This window comes from Lithobates pipiens, unplaced genomic scaffold (genome assembly GCF_037356315.1).
Source record: "Lithobates pipiens isolate NorthernLeopardFrog02 unplaced genomic scaffold, aLitPip1_a1.2 Scaffold_23, whole genome shotgun sequence".
Taxonomy (NCBI): Eukaryota; Metazoa; Chordata; class Amphibia; order Anura; family Ranidae; genus Lithobates; species Lithobates pipiens.
This window is the reverse complement of record NW_027507785.1, coordinates 113917266-113941324: the sequence shown is the minus strand read 5'-3', so window position 1 is coordinate 113941324 and position 24059 is coordinate 113917266. Positions and strand designations below refer to the sequence as shown.

The 24059-nt window shown below is 44.8% G+C and overlaps 1 protein-coding gene across 9 annotated transcripts in view; it reads left to right on the top strand.

Annotated features, from left to right (window-relative positions):
- CHL1 (cell adhesion molecule L1 like) overlaps window positions 1–24059 on the top strand; it is a 248112-nt gene that overhangs the window by 5560 nt on the left and 218493 nt on the right. For 2 of the 9 annotated variants that reach the window (XM_077452230.1, XM_077452229.1), the window contains exon 1: window positions 15488–15833. The exons of 6 other annotated variants lie outside the window; for them this stretch is intronic. The gene's annotated coding sequence lies outside the window, so the exon portion shown is untranslated. Of the gene's footprint in view, window positions 1–15487; window positions 15834–15860; window positions 16342–24059 lie in introns of those variants that run through there. One more of the 9 variants, XM_077452231.1, reaches the window with a different exon arrangement.

The window sequence follows — 24059 nt, the reverse complement described above, 5'->3', positions numbered from 1 at the left end:
GCTTGTGGTATCTCAAAAGTGGCACTGGGACATGCCCTGAGAAAACAAGACTACCTCCACCTACCCAAATACCAAATAATAAGGGCTGGGGCCCCTGGCGCAAAGTCGCAGAAGTTACTCCTATCCTGAAAAAAATAGCCAAAATAGGCTTAAGGGTCCTAACCCTGTTTGGCCAAACAAGGGGGCGGCAATGAAGTATGCATTTGGCTGCGGAGAGGGGAGCGTCAGTAAAAGGCAACAGAGGACCATCCCAGGGTTTGACAAATGTAGTACTGATGAGCTGGTTTAAAACCAACACCGGGCACCACGCCTTACCAGGCTTCAAGAACCTGATAACAGTGCCGACCCCGATTGCTGCGTCTTGTGAGCATGCAGATGTATGAGAAACGGCCGGGGTGCCAAACCAGTTGATTGGCCAAAAATAAGTGAGACCCTGTCCCAGAAGTGCAACTCCCCTGGACTCAGGAACTGCAAAAGGCCAGCTATAGTGCTGCCTTGAGCTCCAAGCTGGTAACCAACGTAAAAGGGGACCTGAGAGCATGTAAGGTATGTCACAAAGAATATGACCCACAATGGGAAGACTGCTGAGCACAGCAGGAGGGCTACTCTTCTGGATCACCTGAGGATGGCTTAAAATAAAGAAAAATCTGTCAGAGGCCTTCAACAACATGAAATGCTGAGACTCAGCCAGATACACCCGAAAGTACTATGGGCCGATACGAGATGGAAGAGGCAAAAAACAAAAAGCAAATAGGGACTGGATGAAAACCGTCAGGACTAGGAAACCTAGACTGGAAAGCCTGGAAAACATCCTAAGCAGAGTCACGAGCCTACCTGGTATTCAAAATAAAGACTAAATGATCAAGGCTGCTGCGTCAGCCAAATGGGAACCCAATGCCTCACAAATGCTGGAAACTGAAGAGAAGGCGTGATGCCGGCATCTGCATCCGAGACTTGGTAAGGGCCTAGGCACCGAGAGGGTTCCAGAATCCACCAAAACCCCAGAGCCAGTGGCAGCTGCTGAGCTGCAATGGCTGACTTACCAATAGTTCCATACTATTACGCCACTCCTGGCCTGCCGTAGCTAGGAAATAAAAGGTAGTGTGAATTTGGGACAAGGAAGAACCACAGTCCACAGGGTAAACTGCTCCGCACTTGACGCGCAAGGGAACAGTAACCTAAATAGCTTACAGAGCCAAAGTCAGGAAAACAAACCCCCTGTGTTGAAATACTGCCAACAGAGCAAAGAGTTGAAGCTAGCTATGTGTGAACAATGATGCCTTGGGATGGTCCGGGTTCTGAGAGAGGGTGAGCTACCGAGCTCTGACCCCCCCCCCAGCTGAAGAAGGAGTGAAAGAAGCTAAATCCCCCAACATGCGCTGCTTGAGACATGAGAAACTAGAGTAAAACGGGAAAACGAGAGAAACCTGGGAAAATTAGAGAAACCTGGGAAAACTAGAGAAACCTGGAAAAACAAGAGAAACATGAAAAGGTGAGATGGCATAGAAACAACAAAATGCTTGAGAAAACGTAAATTGCATGAGAAACGTGAGATTGGTACGAAATATGTAAGCAGCGTAAGAACAGATGAGGAGACTTGCCACCGAACAAGCCAATTAAAAACGATCACCTCAATCTGACATCTCAATCACAGACAACATAACTGTTTGAAAACGACCAAAGAACATAACAGACAATCAGCTGACATAACAACACCCCTTGTACCTGACAAGTATGAGGAATGTGGATGCAGAAATGACAAGACCAACAGTGCATGAATGTGAACCTAATGAAACACCACCCTACTATATACAGTAAGCGAGCCCGAGCAACCTGCAGCACCAAGACATTAAATTGAAAACGAACACTCAGGGCTAAGGTACCCACAGTCCGTGGTGGGTAGTAGTAAAGGTGTAATAGTGAACGTGCATGTATGACGTATGGAAAAAACAAGCGAGAAGATTGTGGCACAACAATCAATTCGAAAACAAAACCTCAGCCCGCATAGATCTGTAGACGTGACAGATCCTGGATGTGATATTAAAGGTTTTTGTTTTTTTAAACAAAATACATTAACAAATAAATAGATAAATAAAATGTGTTCCTATTTAACTCCCGATTAACCCTTAGTTAACTCTAATTAGCCCCTTCTTCCCCTTAAAAGGGGTTGTAGTCTCAGTGTATTTTTAACCTTAATGCATTCTATGCATTAAGGCGAAAAACCTTCCGTGCTGCAGTAGCCCCCCTTTTACTTATCTAAACCCAATCTTTTGAGTGATGAGAACGAGCACAGCAGCTCCAGCCCCTGTCTCGGGTCATCACTGGATAGATTGATAGCAGTCGGAGCCATTGGCTTCCACTGCTGTCAATCAAATCCAGTGACACAGGAGCCATGGACGGGGGCCGAGTCCTGCTGTCTGTGTCAATGGACGCAGCAGCAGAACTTGGAAGAGCGCCTACAAGGGTGCCCCCATGGAAAGTGGCTCTCCGTGGGGGCACTCAAGAAGAGGAGGAGACAGGAGAACCACTGATGGGCCCCAGAAGAGGAGCATCTGGGCCACTCTGTGCAAAACCCTTGCACAGAGGAGGTAAGTATAACATGTTTGTTATTTTTGTTTAAAAAAAACAAACCTTTAACATCACTATAACTATTATTTTCCATATTTTTTTTCATGTTTTCCTATTGTTCTAGGCATTAATAATTATTTTTGTTTTCATTTTGTTCTTTCATTTTATTTAGTGTCACATTAAAAACACATAATTGAAAAAAAAAAATCTCTGTTAGTTTGTTATCTTTAGCCTCTAAAAAGTTATCGTTTAATAAACGGGCCTATAGAAGAAATGCAACAATTGCCCTGATCTATAGGGCTGTACAGGTGTGAGAGCTGAAGGAGTTAAAATTGTATAAAACAATTTTATAGCTAAACTTTTTATTAAAAAAAACGCGTTAATATAGATCTGAAACTCTGTAGACATTAAACTGACACTAAACTCTGAATTAAAAAAATATAAAATTGAAATTAACGCAAATGTCCGTACCTTAACAAACAGCTAAAACTTAAACACATTCCTTAACTATTGCATGTTTGGACCATTTCTTATTTACTGCATGCATTTATTTATTTCTTTTAGTGAATTGACTTTAACACTGTTTTATGTGGTTTTTACAGGAGCTTTTGCTTCTTTGAGGGATAGTAAATTGACCCATTTTCAGCATTGCATGCAGTACTTGAAAAAAAGGGTGTCAGATCACAAAAATGTGTGGATGTATTTTTAAAAACTACTTGTCCAAGGGGCTAAATTGGAGTCCCAATCTACTTGTCCCTCATGACAATCTACTTTTCATGTTAAAAAAATAAAATCATTTTAACAAAAATTCGTATTTAAATCTAAGGTACTTTTAAAAATGAAAGGAGCTTTATGGCAACTTAAACTTTTAATGTTTTTAACGTTGCGCTGTTTATCACCTACTCACTTCCCTGCCTGTCTCCAGCACCGCACCCGGGAACTAGCAGGGAGGGGAGAGACCTTGCAGTGTGACCAATTGGGTACTCATCAGTAAAGGGGATCGTCGGGTTCTCTTGACATCCAGCAGAAGAGCATCTACTGAGCAAGTGGAAACACTTAGGCCCCATTCACCCCTGAGCATTTTGTAGCTTGAAGCCTGAAGCTACAAAACACTGGAGGGGAAAAAAATCAATTATTCTCTATGGTTCACGTCTCCACTCCAAAACGGCTGAAGCCAGAAGCTACAAAACGCCAGAAGCTCAAACAAGTTGTGGAACCTTTTTTTTAGGCAGATTTGGGCATTTTTCTACTTTTTACATTGGTGACCTTTTGCCCTGCACAAAATCGGCGCAAAAACACTGTAAAAAACACTGCAAAATCACGGTAAAATTGCGCGATTTTCTGCCTGAAAACGCGATGCTCAGGTGTGAATGGGGCCTTAGGTGTTCAGTACAAGCACATGCTGCAGCGGCGGCTGGTGGTTTTTTTTGGGGAGGCGGCACCCCAGTACTTACCCCATCAGTTGCAGGCGGGTGGGCTCCTACGGGCGGCAGGCAATGTACGGGTTGCGAGCACCTATGGGCCGGTTGCGGGCTCCTACAGGAGGCCGGTTGTGGGCCCTTATGGGCGTCAGGCAGCGGATCCAGTGTCTTCTCTGCATCACAACGGCTTCTGCCGTGTGGCTCCTACCTCCTCCTAGGTGTCCAATAGGATCTCCTGTCCTTTCAACCAATCGGGTGGTTAATGTTAAAACCGTGAATATTGATTCTCTGTTGTAACACACCTGGATGGTCTCAGAGTGCACTCTCTGTGGCCCGAGCCCACCCTATATTGAAGCCTATTAGAGCCTCTGGCTCTAATCGGTGCGTCAAAAAAAAAACTCTGCATTGGAATCCATACAATGGTGTCCTGAAAGGGGCCGGATGGGGTGGCGGCGATGGACGGGGTGGCGGCACCCGTGCGCCCCTAATGGACGGGGGCTGCCCCTGGCATGCTGACCAGCCAAATCAAGCTCTGGTGTCCGCTCCATTAACCCTTTTGCTGCAAGAGCTGTTTTTTGTGTTTTTGCACAAATGGACAAAAAATAAGTTTAAGACTGAATGGGGCCTTCTACAAGACCCTGGATGTCTCCTCTGTGCTCAGCTGAATGCAATGCAGTGCAGATCGTAAAATTCAGTTGTTTACCCTTGTTTTTTGACAGATGCTTTCTTTTCTTATGTGTACTTTTTGGTAATGTTACCCTGCATGATAGTGATTGTCTCAGTGGTCACCTTGATTCTCAGCATCATTTTTTTTGTTACAATACCCAGTCTTCCAAAATATGTATCATGTGATAACACACTGTTGTCTCCTTTATTATTTCCAGTAAGTTCCCCATTAACTGCAATCCCTAGCGAAAGAGAGCAGAGCAGCAAAGAAATGGAAATGGACATTAATGGTTTTGTGGCCAAAGTCTCCATGCTGTCTAATGTTTGCTGCGTGTCTCTGCTTGTAGTCTTATTATTTTTACCTGCTCTAATGACTTTTGTGACTATAGCTTAACCCAGAGGTTTGGAGATCTGCATAGGGCTCAGAAGGACTTTTCAGTCATATCTGGAATGCTGCTCTAAATACCCTGATCTGTGGGACTGATCTATATACTGTCCTGTGAGGCTCATCTATACACTCTGTCCTGTGATGTTGCTCTATATACCCTGATCTGTGAGACTGATCTATATACTCTGTCCTGTGATGTTGCTCTATATATCCTGATCTGTGAGAAAGATCTATTGTCAGGTCACCTTGAGGCGAGGTCACAGGTGCACACCATAGGGATCAGGAGTGCACCGCAAGGTTGTGGACCCTATGGCTGACTACTGCATACGGGGGACAGATCCCACTGGGGTTAGAGCGTAAGATTCCCTGGGGCGCGGAGTCTAAGAGCCAGCAGGTGTTCACCAGCGCCTCTTGTGGTGAGGATGGACTTGGCTGCAACTGGCTCCAGGTCGCGACCCCCAGGGTCCCCCAGCTCACACCCACAGTAGGCAACAGGAGGATAGGGATGGTGAGGGACAAAGCCAAGGTCGGGGCCACAAGCAGACAAGAATAGTCGGGTACACGCCAAAAGGTCAGGATCACAGGCAAACAGGGATAGTCAAGACACGCCAAAGTCGGTAACGGAAAACAGCAGCAGAGCACAAGGCAGGAAACTGGAAGCTAACACACAAAGGAATACACAATGGTTGATCAGCCCTGATGGCCTGCAGTGCACAGGTTAATATAGGGCTCCCTGATAGGGCCTGGGGTGGAGCCATACTTAGAGGAGAGGTTATAAAAACCACCAGGTGGAAGTGGCTGGCCTCTAGCCTGAACACATGAGGGGAGGTAAGCAAACACAGGAAGATCACTGCATAACCATGACAGTACCCTCCCTCTTACGAGGCCTCCTCCTCCCCCGCCTGGGTCCAGGCTTAAAGGGAAACTCCAGATGGAACCTCCTTAACAGACAGGGAGCAAAGACCTCAGATGCAGTGATCCAAGACCTTTCCTCAGGGCCCAACCCTTTCCAAAGTACGAGGTACTGAAGAATGCCTTTACGGAGTCGGGAATCCAAAACTTGACTAACCTCGTATTTTATATTATCCTCAGAGACCGAAACAGAGGTAGGGAGAGGACGAGAGGACTTGAGGACTAAAGGCTTTTTAGGAATAGGTAAGGGCATGAGAAGATCAGGAGTCTGAGTAGGGTCCCCCACACCCTTAAAGATGAGCTGGGCATCCATAACAGGACCACCAGACTGGGCAGAGGTCAGTGGATCCCTGAGGTCAGGTTGGTTAGAAAGTGACATGTCACAAGAGTCAAGCTGGATAGCTGCAACACAAACAGAATGCAGAGAACCCTGAGAAAAAGATTGAAAACCCCTCCTGGCCGAATGAGGTATTCTATCCAAAGGATGGATTGAGCCTCTTAAACGGGTTTGAACGGACATAGTAGCAGTAGGGTGAGGCCAGGTCACCGAAGGTGCTGAACAAGAAGCAGGAAGCTCATTGGGCATGGGCTGGACTGGCATAACTGGTGCAGAGGTCGACTGAATAGTATTGTCAGGTGTAGCGACCATCTCAATCGCATCACAGGGCATAGCAACTGTGGAACTTGCAGACAAGTTAGCCTGGCTGTGCATCCAAGGGAGATTAGGGACAGACAAAGGTAAATGATTATGCGAACTGGAGTGAATGATCGACTCAGGTTCATAGGTGGACCCCTCATTCAGAGTACCACATGACCTAGAGAGTGCATCAGTCCGACTATTGCAGGACGCATCCCAGAGATCGCTATATACAGCGGGAAGAGCAGAAGATACTGGGATGGTGGTAACAGGAAGTTTCTCTTTTGGGGTACCCTTGAGTAAGCAGGAAGAGGCACAGGAGGAACCCCAAGCCAGGATCTGACCAGCAGACCAGTCGACGTGTGGAGAATGGAGCCGTAACCAAGGAAGACCTAATATGATAGGAGATGAAGCCTTAGGTAAGACAAGGAAGGATATCCACTCCTGGTGGAGTGTCCCTACTGACATCTTAACAGGAAGAGTCTGGAAGCGGATAGGGCCCCCTGGGAGAATAGTGCCATCAATCGCCAAGACCACCAATGGCGTTGTAAGGGGCAAAAGGGTAAGTCTCATGGAGGATGCAGTTTCCCAATCCATGAAATTGGCAGCGGCTCCGGAATCCAGATATGCTGAGACCGAACGAGAGGAAGCACCGACATGAAGCAACATGGAAAGGAGAAGACGAGAAGGTGAAGGTGATATTTCAGGGTCCAATACTCTACCTTCCAGATGTATTAGCCCTGAGCGTTTTTCCGGACGAAGAGAACAAATATCACGGAAATGACCTTTGGCCCGACAATAGAGGCATAGGCCCAGAGTTCTGTGCCTAGCACGTTCTTCGGGAGATAACTTTGTCCGGCCCAACTGCATAGGTTCCTCAGCAGGCAGGGGTTGCTCCTCGGATCGAAGAGAAGGGATTGGGGGCTCAGACTGCCTAAAGAACGGGGAGTGCTGGCATTTTTTTTTCCAGGGCCCTCTCCTGAAAGCGAATATCGATCTGGTTACACAAGGTGATGACACTGTCCAGATCAGCTGGAAGGGATCTTCCTGCTAATTCATCCTTCACTCTATCAGAGAGGCCATGTAAAAAGGTTGCAACTAGGGCCTCGTTATTTCAGCTCAATTCAGTTGTGAGGATACGGAACTGAAGAGCATACTGTACCACAGACGCAGACTCTTGACGGAGACGTAAAAGAGCGCTAGCCGCTGAGGAGACACGACCCGGTTCCTCGAAGATATTCCAAAAAAGTTTCAAGAAATCAGACAGGCTAGAAACCACTGGATCATTCAGTTCCCACAGAGGGGCGGCCCAAGCTAACGCCTCACCGGACAGGAGGGATATTATATATGCGACTTTTGCGATCGGACAGAAAGTTTTGGGGCTGAAGTTTAAAATGAATTGTGCACTGGCTAAGGAACCCCCTGCAAGCCTTGGAGTCCCCAGAGAAACGGACCGGAGCTGGTAGTTGTAATGAATGTGTGGCTGCAACTGATGCGATAGGTGCAGCGGCAGATAGCGGTTGAGGTTGTTGAACCTGTTCAAAACAGGATGCCAAATCCTGAAGGAATCGCATCACCCGGGTCTGATGCGATTCTTGGGTCTCAAGTCGCCGAACTAAGCTTGGCAATGGATCATCTGCAGGAAGCGGCACGTCCATGGCTGATCAAACTGTCAGGTCACCTTGAGGCGAGGTGACAGGTGCACACCGTAGGGATCAGGAGTGCACCGCAAGGTCGCGGACCCTATGGCTGACTGCTGCAGACGGGGGACAGATCCCACTGGGGTTAGAGCGTAAGATTCCCTGGGGCGTGGAGTCTAAGAGCCAGCAGGTGTTCACCAGTGCCTCTCGTGGTGAGGATGGACTTGGCTGCAACTGGCTCCAGGTCGCGACCCCCAGGGTCCCCCAGCTCACACCCACAGTAGGCAACAGGAGGATAGGGATGGTGAGGGACAAAGCCAAGGTCGGGGCCACAAGCAGACAAGAATAGTCAGGTACACGCCAAAAGGTCAGGATAACAGGCAAACAGGGATAATCAAGACACGCCAAAGTCTGTAACGGAAAACAGTAGCAGAGCACACGGCAGGAAACAGAAAGCTAACACACAAAGGAATACACAATGGTTGATCAGCCCTGATGGCCTGCAGTGTACATGTTAATATAGGGCTCCCTGATAGGGCCTGGGGTGGAGCCATACTTAGAGGAGAGGTTATAAAAACCACCAGGTGGAAGTGGCTGGCCTCTAGCCTGAACACATGAGGGGAGGTAAGCAAACACAGGAAGATCACTGCATAACCATGACAGTACCCTCCCTCTTACGAGGCCTCCTCCTCCCCCGCCTGGGTCCAGGCTTAAAGGGAAACTCCAGATGGAACCTCCTTAACAGACAGGGAGCAAAGACCTTAGATGCAGTGATCCAAGACCTTTCCTCAGGGCCCAACCCTTTCCAAAGTACGAGGTACTGAAGAATGCCTTTACTTAGAGGAGAGGTTATAAAAACCACTAGGTGGAAGTGGCTGGCCTCTAGTCTGAACACATGAGGGGAGGTAAGCAAACACAGGAAGATCACTGCATAACCATGACATCTATATACTCTGTCCTGTGATGTTGCTCTATATACCCTGATCTGTGGGACTGATCTATATACTCTGTCCTGTGAGGCTGATCTATATACTCTGTCCTGTGAGGTTGATCTATATACCCTGATCTGTGATGATGATCTTTATACCCTGATCTGTGATGATGATCTATATAATGTATCGGTAATGCTGATCTATATACTGTATCTGTGAGGCTCATCTATATACTCTGTCCTGTGATGTTGCTCTATATACTCTGTCCTGTGAGGCTGATCTATATACTCTGTCTTGTGAGGCTGATCTATATACTCTGTCCTGTGAGGCTGATCTATATACCCTGATCTGTGATGATGATCTTAATACCCTGATCTGTGATGATGATCTATATAATGTATCGATAATGCTGATCTATATACTGTATCTGTAAGCCCTTGTACACACGGTCAGACCGCGTTGTCGGATAATATGACTGTGTGTGGGCTCCATCGGACTGTTTCTGTCGGAATATCTGACGGACAAAGTTTTAGAGCTGGCTATAAAACTTTCCGACAACATGATCCGAATTGGACTTTGTCCGATTGTGTGTAGAGAATTCCGATCAGACAAAGTGCCACGCATGCTCAGATCAAATTCCTAGACCAAAGCTATTGGCTACTAGCCTGAATGTAGTCCCATCGTAATAAAATAACGTCATCACGTTATGTACGATCGGATTTTCCGACAACTTTGTCTGACCGTGTGTATGCAACACAAGTTTCGCACAAAATCCGATTTTGTTGTCGGAATGTCCGAACGTGTGTACAAGGGCTAATGCTGATCTATATACTATCGGTAATTCTGACCTATATACCGTATCTGTAATGAAGACCTATATACCCTGATCTGTGATGATGATCGATATACCCTGATCTTTAATGCTGATCTATATATCGTATCCGTAAAGCTGATATAGATAATATTGGTAATGCTGATCTATATACCGTATCTGTAATGCAGACCTATATTCCCTGATCTGTGAGGCTGAGCTATATACTCTGTCCTGTAATGCTGAGCTGTATACTCTGTCCTGTGATTCTGGGGCTGTATACTCTGTCCTGTGATTCTGGGGCTGTATACTCTGTCTTGTGATTCTGGGGCTGTATACTCCTGACACTATGGGTGGAAGCAAGTGGAATACAGGGGACAGAGTGGGTGGATGCTATAAGGGGTGGGGCTTATGAGAAGTGTAAAGGTCAACAAAGAAGGGCAGGGTCTGGCGCCCCCCTCCTAAAATTTCACCAGCCGCTATTGGACAGAGCAGGCATACAATATGTATTACATCAATAGGTAAATGTAAATTTTCAGTTCATTCAAAATATTAAAGCCATGAGTAAATCGTTAACTGATCTGTTTGCTGGAATGTTTAGGCCTGTTGGGGCATTCCTCTACCAGGATGATCCTGGTGGTTGGAAGTAAACATGTGCAATTTGTTTAGTTCCAAATTCGTTTTTTAACGAATTTCAACAAATCCATTCATTTGGAAATTTCCTAATTACCAAAAACTTGTTTAACTAATTTTTCTGAATATTCGTAAATTCGAGTGAATATTCGATAATTTGAAAATCCGGAAATTCGTATATTTGAAATTCGAAAATCTGAAATTCCAGAAATTGCTAAATAAGAACAAACATTCAAAGAACGAATATCCGAAAATAAGAACGAAAATCCGAAAATTCAACAACCTGAAAATTTTAAAATCTTAAATAATAACTAACTAATAATAACTATTACTAACTGTTAAATTATAGGTATTGGAATTTCCTTTCAAATGTGGCTGTGAGTGAACAAATACGAATTTATCCGAAGTTGTGAATTATCCGAACTAACGAATGCTCTAAACAAAAAAAATTTAATGAAACGAAAACTAACAAATTTTGCAGCAGTGCACATGTCTAGTTGGCAGCTCATGCAAAACTAGTGCATGTTTTTTTCTATCTTTGTTAGTTGGCTGACCTGATGTCTGTTTTATGTCTATGGGCACAACAGAGGCCATATCACATGCACAGTTCTGTGGCTGACAATGAACTGACAATAAGACCCCTTTTACATGGTGCCTTTTTCAGGTGATTTTGGGCTAAAAATGGTGCATGTAAAGCAACTGAAAAACGCCTCTCCTGCAGCCCCAGTGGGAGAGCCCAAGTGCTTTCACACTCAGGTGGTGTGCTTGTGAGACGTTAGAAAAAGTCCTGCAAGCAGCATCTTTTGAGGTGGTGGAGGAACGGTGTATACAATGCCCCTGCCGATTGAAATGAATGGCCAAAGCTCCTGCAAAGCTCTTCGGCAGCTACGCTTTTCAGGCGCTATTAACCCTCTTTGGCTGCTAGAGGAGGCTAAAAAATGCAGCTAAAACGATGGTAAAGTGCTGCTACAACTAGTGGTGCTTTACTGCTAACACGGCCATTGTCAGTGTGAAAGGGGTCTTACTGAACCTTTGTAAAGTGTGTTTTTTTTTATTCTTTCAAATGTCTCCTGAGTCTTGCCCTTGAATTCAGAATTTTTGTATTTTATTGCTATGAGGCCTTAGTTGAGACTGCTGTATAAAAAGTATGTTTGTCAAAATCTGAATATGTTTGTTCAGATGTCCCCGGGGACCCAAAAGTGACATCATACACGTCACTTCTGGGTCAGGAACAAGATGGGGAGGAGAGCGGACATGTGTGCGCTCTTCTCCCTCCCCTCTACCCAACAGCACCTGCAATGCAATGCAGGTCCTGGGCCTGCAGTTGGGCAAGTGGAGCCCAGGATACATATCGGGGACGTACGCGAGGCAGGTCTTGTCTCTTTCCTCTCCTGTAGTCTTCTGGAGGCGGCCTGTAGTGTCTGCTGAGTCCCTCCCACGGCTCTGCTCTCTGCACATTGTATCGCCTCCTCACCAGCTGTTTACCCCCTAATTACCAAACAACTGGGGTGCAACCCCTGCAGCCCCTTTAACTTGAATGGGTCGCACTCAGCAGTCAGGCTTGACAGGGGGTTTAATTATTGTCACAGCCACAAAGCATTGCAACCACAGCATGTAAACCCCCTGGCTACTGCCTCAGCAACTGTAAGTGTAAACAAGCCTTAATGGATATGATGAACTTTAGAACAGTCAGAGCAAATTACCAACAATGATGACATCACTTTTGTAGGGGTATTAACCACTTAAAGAGGAAGTAAACCCTGATGGGTTTACTTCCTCTTTCATTCCCTGCAAAGGTAAAGCATAATCAACTACTATGCATCGCATAGTAGCCCATTGTGTGTCACTTACCTGACACAGGAGCCAGCGAAGTCACAGCTGTCCCTTGTAGTCCGGCGCATCCATCTTCTCGGTGGGTCTCGCCAGTCCGCCGCTGTCCTTCGGCGAAGCCGCGATGACATCACTCCCGCGCGTGCGCACGGGAGCCGCCACGTGCGGCATATCGCTGTTGACGGGTGCCGTGCTCAGTGCGCCTGCGCGCCGCTGTCTACGGCGCATGCGCCGTAGACAGCGGTGCCTGTCTTTTGGCAAATATCTCCTAAACCGTGTAGGTTTAGGAGATATTTCTTGGACCTACAGGTAAGCCTTAATCTAGGCTTACCTGTAGGTCAAAGTGTGTTGTAAGGGTTTACAACCACTTTAAGCCCCGTACAATTCGGCTGGCCAAAGACCAGAGCACTTTTTGAGATTCGGCACTGCGTCGATTTAATTGACAATTGTGCGACGTGGCTCCCAAACAAAATTGATGTCCTTTTTTTCTCACAAATGGAGGCTTCTTTTGGTGGTATTTGATCACCTCTGCAGTTTTTATTTTTTGCACAATAAACAAAAAAACAATTTTGAAAAAAACATTATTTTTTACTTTTTGCTATAATAAATATCCCCAAAAAATATATAAAAAAACAATGTTTTTTCCTCAGTTTAGGCTGATACGTATTCTTCTACATATTTTTGGTAAAAAAAATCACGTTTATTGATTGGTTCGGGCAAAAGTTATAGCTTCTACAAAATAGGGGCTAGTTTTATGGCATTTTTATTATTATTTTTTTTACTAGTAATGGTGGCGATCAGCGATTTTTATCGTGACTGCAACATTATGGCAGACAGAGTGGACACTTTTGGCACTATTTTGGGACCATTCACATTTATACAGCGATCAGTGAGATTAAAAGGGAATCCCGGGTGCCTACTGCGCACGCACAAAGCGCGGCTGCACTCTCCTACTGGCCCGACAGTAGGGGAAGGAGGAGGAAAGGGCCAGACCTCTGACGTACCTCGCTGCGGCGAGATCCAATGGAAGAGGGGTCAAAAACAGGTCCCCGCTCACACTCTCCCCCCCCCCCCCCCCGAAAGGTACTAAATGTGGCACCGGGGGGAGGATACAGATAAGCGAGAGTTCCACTTTTGGGTGAAACTCCGCTTTAAATGTAGCATCTGGACTCCCTGAAAACTGCTCTTCTTAATTATTACCTTGTAACTAAGCAATACTTTAGAATGCATGCATTTGTGACATGTATTTGTATATGTGATTCATTTAGTTTCACTGTGATGGTATCACAGCTGTACCAAAACTTTACAGCTGTGTTTACTTAGTCACAGTCACGACATAGTAGAATATGAACTTTTGAAAAATTGTAAAAGAAGATTTAAACAAAATCTTTGACATCCATTATTTTCCTTAAAACGCTACCAGACAATGATCCTTACCTACATGTGATTACTCTGGGCTTGGCATACTTACAGGATTATCACAAAGGTTTGGGGAACTACACTGGTCACAGGGCCGCTTATAAAGCAGTAAAACTGGTCCTGTTGTACTAGGCCCAGGCCTTATCAGCTAAACAGGAGGGCCCAGGCAGCTTTATTGTTAATTTCTGTCTAAATGAATACATTGATCTCACTAGACCACACCCCGGCTTCTACTTGCTTACCAGGACACCATGACCTGCGTAGCCCAATGTCCCCTTTCCTATTGTTAACCCCATAACACCTCTGCCCCTTATCAACCTTTTATAATAATAATGAGACCACACCTTTTCTTTGGAGTAAACTGGCCACAACAGCCTTTTATTAACACACCGAAATTTTAACTCACTCCAAAGATATGTATATAAATATATAAATATATAAATATATATATAAACCATAAACAACATTTAAACCAAAGTCCAGTCTGGTGATCTCTGACGGTGACCCACTTTTATAACCAAAAACCAACCTCACTGCGGTACCATTAACATAACCAGGCCTCCAGCTGTGACCGCCCGGAGACAACCAATTCCTGCAGTGAAAAACACCCAGTATTCCGTCCAACGTTCGGGAATACCCCGGAGGGGCCCCCTATTACTGATGAGCCCCCCACCCCTTTTAGATCACCTCCATTTTACCGCCACCGTCAAAGACCACCAGAAAGATAACGCTGCAGCCCCCAATAGGGCCGTTTTCACTGCTGTGACGACCAAGCCTCTGTTCCTGAAAGAAAGAAAGAAAAACAACGACCAGCCAGATACCAATAACCTGAATGCTCAAACAACCCCACATTAGGGAGGGAGGGTGGGAAAGCTGCCTCCTCCTGTGATCTCTTCACGTGTACTGGCCCCGTCTAAGCTCTGCCCCCTTTTTATATGGCTCCGCCCCCCTCGCTTCTCTCAGTTCATTACAGACTCCTTTGCTTCTGTTGTTTCCTGGGCACCAGGTCATGCCCGCCCCTCATTACCCCTCCCCTTGGGGGTCGGATCATTCCGTGGCTCCCTGGACTTAAATTACATTTCCCTGGACCCCACCAAGTCAACAGAGGGGCGTAAGAGGTGGGAGCAGAGAAGGAACTCTTTTTTTTTCATCTTTGGGGCATAGGCAGATAACATCAGTGCCACTGTTCTGTTGCACCATTGGGGGGGGGGGGGGCTGTAGGTGGGGATGGAGGGGGCACTTCAGGGAGGCTATATGGGCCCCGTGATTTCTAAAAGCAGCCCTGACCAGACACCACTATGCCTCTACTCTGCACCAGAACTAAAAAGAGCCTTTTTAGAATTTTTTTAGCCTCTTTAACCCTGGTACCCCAGGACATAGTTCAATAGTTCCTTATGGTAAAAATAGTCTTGATAGAGGCCACATAAATCAGTTAGATAAGTCCTTTTTTTTCTAAGCTGCACTTGAGTCAGCGGACAAAACAGATATTTTTACTGTCAAACCCCTTTTGATGAATGGAGCAGTAAAGTCTCCTTACTTTCCTGCCTGGCCGCATACTTATGTTAAATTATGTAATTATTTGGTTGTTACAGCAGGATGGACCAGTCTTTAAAAAGAATGAATACTTAAAATCCTGACTCAAAGTCTGATGACGCTGAAAAAGAGAAAATAACCAGAAACTTTCACCAAGAACAAAGCACTCAATGTTGACAGAGCCCGGTTTAGAATTTGACAGTGGGGTTGTACATGACATTCTCCATTCAGGACCTTCAATTAGTCAGAAGATCTAGTGCATGCTTCAGGCACCTCCTCGGATCATGAATGGGGTGAGAGACATCTATAACGCTTTGTCTGAACAATCTTGGGCTTTATTCCAGCCAGGACAAGAGCTGCATGAAGTATCCTGTGATTTTTCCTTCTCCGTACAAGCAGTCTAAAGTTGTTCTGGGAGCCTCTTACAAACCAAAATCATACTGGTAGGTTGACTGATTTCTGCTTTGACTTAAGCTGGTCATTCATTGGAAGGGCTTGATGACAATGTAAACTATTTGTGAAGGACAATATAGGAAGACTAATGCTGTGTTGGAGACGGGAGTTGTTAGAAGCAACAATTTGCTATTCATAAAGAAAAGCCAGTGCAGAACTGCTATATAGGTACTAATATTTTCAAGCTGGCCATGGATGGAGCAAGATTCCTGTTGGCATCCTCCTACCTGACATCCTTTGAATGAAAAATTGAAGGAGACATCTGGAAAATTGTTGGCCAAGCGGTGATTGCATCGAAAAAGAGGCAGCCAATTTTCAGGTATCTTGGCAGCTCGCGGTGACAGGTGTCAGAGTACAGTAGCCGCAGTGGGAGATTCTTCTATCCAGTTGTCAATGCCTGGTACACATGATGAGATTATTGGATTCTAATCTCATACCAAAAATGAAGAGTTTACTAAAGTTATGAAAATTCTCGGACGACAGAATAAAAATTCGGAGGTGATGTAAAGTGATGTAATATATTTGTATTGTATTTTCGAACTACAACAGTACTGGTTAAACGAAAATCATGCGATCTGGTATTGTACGAGGAAAATTTTTGTGCTTGTCCCATCAGATAATATTGGGTGATTTGTGGTGATCAGCTCTCAAAATCTGTGTACTAATGATCAGATTATCATATAATTAATTTGAAAGCAGTATTTGTCATACGATTTTCTGATCGTGTGTACAGGCCGGTATTGTGGATGGGGGAATCTGTTAGAATTTTTCATTCAGCACAAAAAAAAATAATGATGTGTGCGTGCAGTTACAATGTTAGAGGGCACAATGCAGTTACAATGTTACAATGTTGGAGGGCAGTTGATTGTCATTTTCCCTGGGCATTAGCTGAGTGTCCTAGTTACACTCCAATGCCGCGTATACACGATTGGAATTCTCATCGGAAAGAGCTCTGATGGTTTTACCGTCGGAATTCCGCTCATGCTGTCTTGCCTACATGCGGTCACACCAAATTCCGATAGTTTAGAACGCGGTGACATACAATACATATACGACAGGACTAGGAAAAGGAAGTTCAATAGCCAGCAGCCAATAGCTTCCGTCTCATAGTTGAATCTGACCATGCGTGATTTTTTCCGTGTTGGAATTGCATACACACGATCGGAATTTCCGTTGGGAAAATTGAGAACATGCTATCAATTTTTGGCTGGTGGGAGTTCGGACAGCTAAATTCCGATGGAGCATATACACGGTCGCATTTTCTGATGAAAAGCTCTAATTTTCTGGCCGGAATTCGGATTGTGTGTACGCGGCATGACAGTAGAAGCTTTGTTGTAGCTGGACGTTTTGGAACTATAGCTGCTACTGTTTGCTGTTACTAGGAGTAAATTGCTTAGTTCTAGTCTGGGTTGACCAGCATGCTTTTATCTACATAAAGTGTCTGACCAGCTGTTGCAAGCAGTGTAAATGTAGACAGTTCTTTGTCCAAGTTATTGGAGCTCCATGGTTACATACACACTCACATACACATATATATATATATATCTGTGAGCTCCCAAACCTCTCCTTTTTCCACCATTTCTGCAGTCATGTGCACCGTTCCATCACACTACAAATGCCTAGTCCCTATTCACTAGTTCCTAGTCCATCTCAGGAGCAAGCAATAGAGCGTAACTATGTTCCTACATATAGTGGGACCATGGAAAACGAACATAGCCACCCTCCAGCAGAACGCAAGATGAAAAAAAGCAAAAAATAAAATAAAGAAGAATTTGGAGATTCGGAGATGGCTGGGGTACTTTTTGAGTGAAGAATAAACACTTGAACAAATGCCAAATTTTTTTAAAACAAGAGTTTATTGTCACTTTACAGCCAGTTAAATTAGATCCTTTTAAGGCCCTACACTATACAATCTCCTTTAGATCTACCATTATCTATGTAGTGCAAGGGTTAGCCCAAATAAGATGGATTATTTAACCCAGGGGTGCCCAACCATGTGGCCCGCGGAGCCCTCTGATGTGGCCCGTGACCTCCTGCTCTGGGATGGCGTGTTGGCAAGTCCAGATTGTGGGTTGCCGACCCACCATCCCAGAGCAAGAGTGTTGTGAAGGAAGCCGGCAGTACAGGAAGCAAGTGGTTGCGGAGCAGAGCCGCATAAGCTGACCTGAATGGAAGACTGTTGTTAAAGGTAAGTTTATTACTAAAATTAGTGTGTATGTGGGCATATCTGGGCTGCTTTCAAACTGATCCGCAGGTGCAGTGCAGAACACCTGTGGGTTACCTGCACTAAGCCATAGACTTCTGCTATTACCTGCGGGTTTGGTGCACTTCAATAAGTGCACCACCCCTGCAGGATATAATAGAAGTCTATGGCAAAGTACAGCTAAGCCACAGGTGTACTGCGCTGCACCCTCAGTGTAAACCACAGTGCGTCAGTGTAAACCACAGTGCGTCAGTGTGAAAGCAGCCTTAAGCTGTTTTTGACAGGATCGGTTCCGACACAATCAGAACCTCCGTTCACCTCTACTGAACCACAGATGTAAACGGACTTGTGGCCATTTACACCTACCTACCTCCAAACCAATAAAAAAAAAAGAAAAAAGAAGGGGGGATCCGTCCCCTTCCATCTGGGCAGATCTTATCTGAGGCCCATAGAGTTGAGCGGGATGTCTGTGTCAGCTCTGCATATGCGGAGTGGACTTGGACCTGTCATCTGCCCGCTCATTGTGGCCCCTGACTAGTTGCCAAGCTGCATAAGTGGCCCTCGCTCTTCAAAAGGTTGGGCAGCCCTGGTTTAACCCCTTGTCTCTTCTTAGCATCCCTTTAACCAGTCATTTGCACAAGGAGTGGTGCAGACTTTCTGATCACGTCAGCAATCTGATTGGCTGTGACATCGGTCACTTGATCAGGCTCAGGGATCATCACCAGAGACTCCGAGCTGCTGTGACAGCCCAGTTACTGTGCTGGTAGAGTGCACAGAGCACAGAAACTTCAGCCACTATGGACACGTGTGTGGCATGTGGGTGTCAGCAGAAAATTCAAAATTTTGGGTTGTCCCCAGAAAAGTAATAGAGGGGAAATATTTCAATGGGGACACTGGTTCTGGTGACCTGGGAGTCCCCAAAGGACACCCTAATTTGCATGTATTTCAACTCGCTTCCTGTTTGGCTATTGGACAGAAAGTGAAGGGAAATCTCTGCAAAAGGAGACAGTTGTCTAAAAAAACGAGTGTAACCTTCCCTTGCTCTATTCAAAATGAAAAAAAAAAAAGTTTTGCCTATGGTTCTACTTTAACCGCTTCCGGTTCGTCCACCGCACGTTTACTGTGGCAGGGTGGCCCGGCTGCACAAAACAACATACCTGTATGTTGTTGCTTCTTCCAGGTCTGGGGCGTGCATGCGCGCCACCGGCGACCTCCTCCTGCTGTGATTGGACACAGTGGGAGCCAATTAGCAGGTCTGGCAGACGCAATGTCCGCTGGGACCCACCGATTGTTGACAGGAGAGGCAGAACGGTGGTCTGCCTATGTAAACAAGGCAGACTGCTGTTCTGTCAGAGGGGAAGAGCCGCAAAACAGATCTCTCTCTCTTCCTCCAGTTAAGCCACCCTCCACAAAGTAAGAAAGCACTCCCAAGAAGCACACTTAACCCTTTGATCGCCCCTGTTGTTAACCCCTTCCCAGCCAGTGCAGTACAGTGAGTGCATTTTTTTAGCACTGATCACTTGTCCCCAAAAAGTGTCACTTAGTGTCCAATTTGTCTGCCTCAATGCCGCAGTCCAGCTGAAAATTGCTGATCGCCCCCATACAAGTACTAGTACTAATAAAAATATGTAGAAGAATACATATTGACCTAAAGTGATGAAGAAATTAGATCAAACTTTTTTGATTGGATGTGTTTTATAGCAGAAAGTAAAAAAAATATATATATATATATATATATTTTTGTCAAAATTGTTGGTATTTTTTGTTTACAGCACAAAAAATAAAAACCAATAGAAAGCTCTATTTGTAGGAAAAAAAGAACATACATTTTATTTGGGTACAGCGCCGCATGACCGCGCAATTGTGCAGTATCACTAAAAAATAGGCTGGTCATGAAGGGGGTGAAACCTTCTGGGGCTGAAGTGGTTAAAGTGTATGCCCAGCCAAAACATTATTTTTTTATCTTTTGACAGAAGTGGGAAATGCTTAGAACCCTGTTAGATTTGTTCTGCTTTTTAAGGATCTGCTAGAGAAATATCTACAGTACTGTTCTGAATGACAACAATTTCACTGGACAGGAAGACAGAAAAAACCTACAATAACAATAGAGCAATATCAATGATTTTTATTAGTTACTTTCATAAAGTGTTACTAAACCCAGGACTCTGCATTCACTATATCTGGTCTCCCACAGTTCACAGAACATGGAAATGCAATTATTTTAGTAAATATAAACAGCTAAATACCTTTTCTCATGAGCAGTATATACCGTGTTTCCCCGAAAGTAAGACAGTGTCTTACTTTCTTTTTATCCCCAAAAGCCCCACTATGTCTTACTTTCGGGGTATGTCTTATATTGGAAAAAAATTGTCGAATTTTTTGTTTTAACCATAAAATTAACATTTATTAACAACCTGAACAGTATTGTATTCACCACAAAACAGTTTTATAAAAGGAAGTGCCAAGAATGTCTTGTTACAACATTGCATAACATGTAAAACAATGAAAAATGGTAAGAACGAACAGTGGAATACTGGAAGATAAAACAGATGTGTGATACAGTACCACCTGCTGTATTTAATCCAGTGTGACACCTGCTGATACCCACTGGGTTACATACAGCAGATGATACCCCAGTATGCCAGTGTGTATGTTTTACTGATGTATGATTAATACTGTGTGCATTACCGTATTTTAAGCAGGAGGCGGCAGTGACAAGTGCAGGGGACGGCACAGTGACGTATGGAGAGGGGGACGGCTCAGGCGTGGGTAGGAGGCGGCGCTCCTTAAGATCAGAGGGAAATGGCAGACGCGGCGACGTATGGAGAGGGGGACGGTGCGGACGTGGGCAGGAGGCGGCACGCAGCTAGATGAGAGGGAGGCGGCAATACCCCCGTGTTTCCCCGAAAGTAAGACATATGTCTTACTTTCGGGGTACGGCTTATATTAGCCGACCCCTCTGAAACTCCCGATACGTCTTACAATCGGGGGTGTCTTACTATCGGGGAAACAGGGTAGCAGTCTTATGGCTTTTATCAGTATTTGGTTAAGGCTGGCCATACTTTATACAATTTTCTTGTACAATTGTCCTTTAGATTTATCAAAACCACATAATATGAGGTCACACCTTAACACCTTCAATGTGTATGCAATCAGACAGGCCCTTGTGCTACATAATTGAAGGTACGGTTAAAGGAAATTAAATAAGAAAATTGTATAATGTATGGCCAGCTTAAAGCTTGTATGAGACGTTTTCATTCTCAGATTTTCCTATGAGGCTGCATGACCCCTGACCCTCTGTCTGGACAGTGCTGAATGACCCTGTGCCGATCACATGCACCCTCTCAAGAAAAAAAAACCTGCAATACTCATCAAACTGAGCATGTACAGAGTGCCTCCAAGGCTCTGTTCTATCAGGGATTTGGGACTGTGGAAAAAGGGGAGGATAAGAGAAGACAGGATCAAACAGCCTTTAAAATAATACACAGTATTAACCCCTTAGGTTCCACAGTGAGTAGAACAAGCATGCTTTACTGCATATACAGACTGATTTTATTGTTGTGGGTTTACTAAGAAGGCCAGAACCTCAGTCAGCTTTTTATTGCTGTCTGTGTCACTGTGTCTTATTTCCTGTTTGGTGAAACTGTTGTCATAGTATAAGGAAATGAGGGGCAATCTCTCTAAGCCCTTGTACACACGGTCGGAGAATCCGTCGGAATGTGTCCTATCGGACCGTGTCGTCAGATAATCCGACTGTGTGTGGTATGCATCAGACTGATTCCGTCCCAATTTTCCAACAATTTTCCAACATGTTGGAAATATTTCCCGACCAACTGGTTTGATCGGACATACTCCGATCATGTGTAGCGAATTTTGATCGGACCAAGTGCCACGCATGCTCAGATCAAATTCCTACATCAAAGCTATTGGCTACTAGCCTGAATGTAGTCCCATCGTAACAAAATTACGTCATCACGTTCTGAAAGATCGGATTTTTCGACAACTTAGTCTGACCGTGTGTATGCAACAGTTTCGGACACAATCCGTCGGACTAAATCTGACGGACAAAATCCGACGGATTTGGTTGGCAGAATCTCAGACCTTGTGTACAGGGGCTAACAGTGGCCAAGATAGCAGTAGAAACTTAGCTGGGGTTCTGATCCCTCCCTCCTCTATTCAAAACTAAAAGGAGATGTTTTGGCTGGACATACAATTTAGGGAGAATTTAAATCTATAAGTGCATGTAAAGAGGAATTTTTTGTAGTGTTAAGCATTGCCTTGTGTCAATGTGCAATTACTTTGTGTGTTGACAATGCGTTTTGATGTGCATTTTCAATTTGTTTTTAGACTATATGGGGTTAACATCCATGGTCTGTTAATACCAGTTGCCATGCTTTAAATTATTACCAGTTTGTGTAAACAGGATAATAGCCCATACACAGAGAGACACTGCTACTAACTAGTGCCCACCAGTTTCACCTACCAGTGCTCATCAGTTCTGCCAATCAGTGCCTCATTAATAGTGCCACCTATCAGGCACTGATAGGTGACACTGATAGGCAGCACTGATAGGTGGCACTAATGATGAGGCACTGATTGGCAGCACTGGTGGGCATTGATAGGTGGCACTGGTGGGCACTGGTAGGCGGCACTGGTGGGCACTTTCACACAAAGGAAGCAACACAAAGAGAACAGGATACCTTTTCATACAAACACATGGTACAGCAGGCACATATACACATATAAGGAATATGAAATGTTGAGGTAACTCTTGGAGTGGTTGGCTGGCCTGGGGGGATCCCGGGCTCCTATCTATCATCTACCCGCACCCTGTTATATGGCTCCCCTAAATATATTGTCGCTGAATGTGAAAGGCCTGAACTCGCCCAACAAACGGGTTAAAGCTTTTCGCACCTTTACATCATTGCATGCAGGTATAGTAGCGTTACAAGAGACACATTTCTCTGTTCGTAATACTCCTAAATTTTTTCATACTAATTATCCCCTAGTATATACGGCCTCTGCAGCTACGAAACATCGAGGGGTCCTCCTGGCTCTCCATCGTTCTCTCCCGTTTACTTTGACTTCAGCTATCAAGGATCCTGAGGGACGATATATTCTTTTGACAGGCTCCCTACAAGAATCAGATGTAACTTTGGTCTCTTATTACGCCCCAAATTCCAACCCTATTCCCTTTTTTTCTCATCTTTTTCAAGTAATCAAAACACATCTTAAAGGTACCTTAATTATGTGTGGGGACTCTAACTTGGTTATTCACCCGTCTGTAGATAGATCCCCGTACACGCCAGACCATCACTCACTCTCAACTCAATTCTGGTCCTTGCTGCAAAAATATTCAATATTAGATACCTGGCGGGAATGCAATCCTGCAAAGAAGAATTTTTCGTTTTACTCTAATCCCCATAATTCCTTTTCTAGAATAGATCATATATTTATCTCCATAGCATCCTCCCCAATCCTGCTGCAATCTATTATACACCCAATCACTTGGTCTGACCATTGTGCAGTGATCACCTCTATTTCCTCCCTTATACCAAGACCTCGGGAAAGATTTTGGCGAATGAATGATAGACATTTAACAAATCAATCCTTTTTGCTCGACATTCAAGTTGCCTTACGTGACTATCTTACATATAACGCCACTCCAGATATCTCCCCTATTCTCTTATGGGAAGCACATAAGCCTGTAATTAGGGGTAAATGCATATCAACAGCCTCCTTCCTTAAGAAAGACAGGCTCCAACGTTTGCAATACCTAGAAACTGAATATCAACGACTATTTCTCCTATTCCAGACCTCCCCTTCTGAAACGAATAAGTCTGAACTAGCTAAAATTCGGCTTGAGCTGGATTTACTTTTCTCAGAGGCAGCAGATAAAACCTTACGTAGGACTTTTCATACCATTTATACTAAATCTAATAAGCCTGGCACCTTCTTAGCTCTTCGCCTTAGACAACCTGAACGAGTATATAAACCGATTAGGCTTAAGGTG